At 40.1% G+C, this 1,411-nt stretch overlaps 1 pseudogene; it reads left to right on the top strand.

Moving 5' to 3' along the window:
- Positions 1-746: 746 nt before the first annotated feature.
- LOC100511877 (zinc finger protein 706 pseudogene) lies at positions 747-1,000 on the top strand (annotated as a pseudogene).
- The last annotated feature ends 411 nt before the right edge of the window (positions 1,001-1,411 follow it).

The following is a 1,411-nucleotide window of genomic DNA, read 5'->3' as shown; positions in this document are numbered from 1 at the left end:
ATTAGTGCAGTTCTGGTCCAAGAAGATGACATAGGAGCCTTTAAATTCACTTCTTCACATGGATACATTAAATCCATAGCTAAACATGGAGGAATTTCTTAAGAAAGAAACCCAGAAACTAGCTGAATAACTCCTACACATCAGGGAAATGAGCAAAGGCATACATCACCCACACGGAAATGGGTAGAAAAGGCTAAAGCACACTCCCCATCCATGGCACAGCATCATAAAAACAAGAGAATTTCCAATCCCAAATTCTCCCTGAGGAGAAAAACCTTTGGACCCACTGCAACTTCTAGGGCTCCTACCTGAGATGGGAGCTTAGCTCCAAAGACTCCAAAGAGCTTGCATCCCCTGAGATCCACAAAACTATGGAAACCAAAAAAAATAGGTCCTTATGGGTTCACAGGACCCTCCAGAGCTACCCCCTTCCCAGGACTCAGTGCAGAGGAATGAGGTTAAAAAACAAGCATTTTCCAGTATTTCCTTGAAAGAGGCCTATTTGCATATGTTAAAAGATGGAAAAAACCTAAATGTCCATCAACAAATGAATAGATAAAGATGCAGTACAGGATGGCTGCAGTGTGAGCCAGGGGCTGTTATGTTCCAGGCCCTCCCCTTTCCCCTCCTTGGGGAGTGGAGGTTGCCTAAGCAGTTCTGGACTTGTTCCCCTTCCTCTTCTGCTGCCTCCCCTTGCCCCCACCTGATGCTTAGTTTCTCCCACACAGGACTGTCCCAGTATGGATATGGCTCATAGACTGCAGAAAATTCAGTCTCATCAGAAAAAAAAGGCCAAAAAGCAAACTGGACAAAAGAAGAAACAAGGACATGACAAAAAGACTGTTGCCAAAGCTACCTTAATATATACCTGCACTGTTTGTAGGACACAAATGCCAGACCCTAAGACCTTCAAGCAGCTCTTTGAGAGCATGCATCCTAAGACTTTGCTTCCTCCAGAATTAGCTGATGTTCAGGCATAAAGTTGTTTGCAGGTGAATTCATGACACCTTTGATTCTTGTACTGTCTCAGACCTTATGTAACAAAACTGAAGCTGCCTTTCTAAAAAACTGTTGATCATCAAAAATAAAGGGTCTACAGAAACACTCATTTTTATGCTGTTCCCTCTTCAGCTTCAAGGAAAGACAATTCTGTGTAAATGAACAGTTGACTCATTTAGAAATTTGAAAATAAGTCCATCCTTGTTATAAAAATGTTTTTAATTGTAAGTAAACTGATAGTCATATTGTGTAAAATAATTCATTTAATAACACAGTACTTTGATTTCACAATAATACAGGATAAATAGTTCTAGAAATTGTGTTCTAATGCTCCACATTATTTGCCTTATAAAAATCTAATGAATTCATCAGCTAGAATTGCAAGAGTAATTCTTATCTCCCTTTCTCAGTT

Source organism: Sus scrofa, chromosome 4 (assembly GCF_054392235.1).
Source record: "Sus scrofa isolate SSC_HxYL_T2T_F1_AM1 chromosome 4, Sscrofa_HxYL_maternal_Yorkshire_Landrace_v2.0, whole genome shotgun sequence".
NCBI classification, from domain to species: Eukaryota; Metazoa; Chordata; class Mammalia; order Artiodactyla; family Suidae; genus Sus; species Sus scrofa.
Note: the sequence above shows the minus strand (reverse complement) of the source record. Positions and strands in the feature narration are given on the sequence as shown.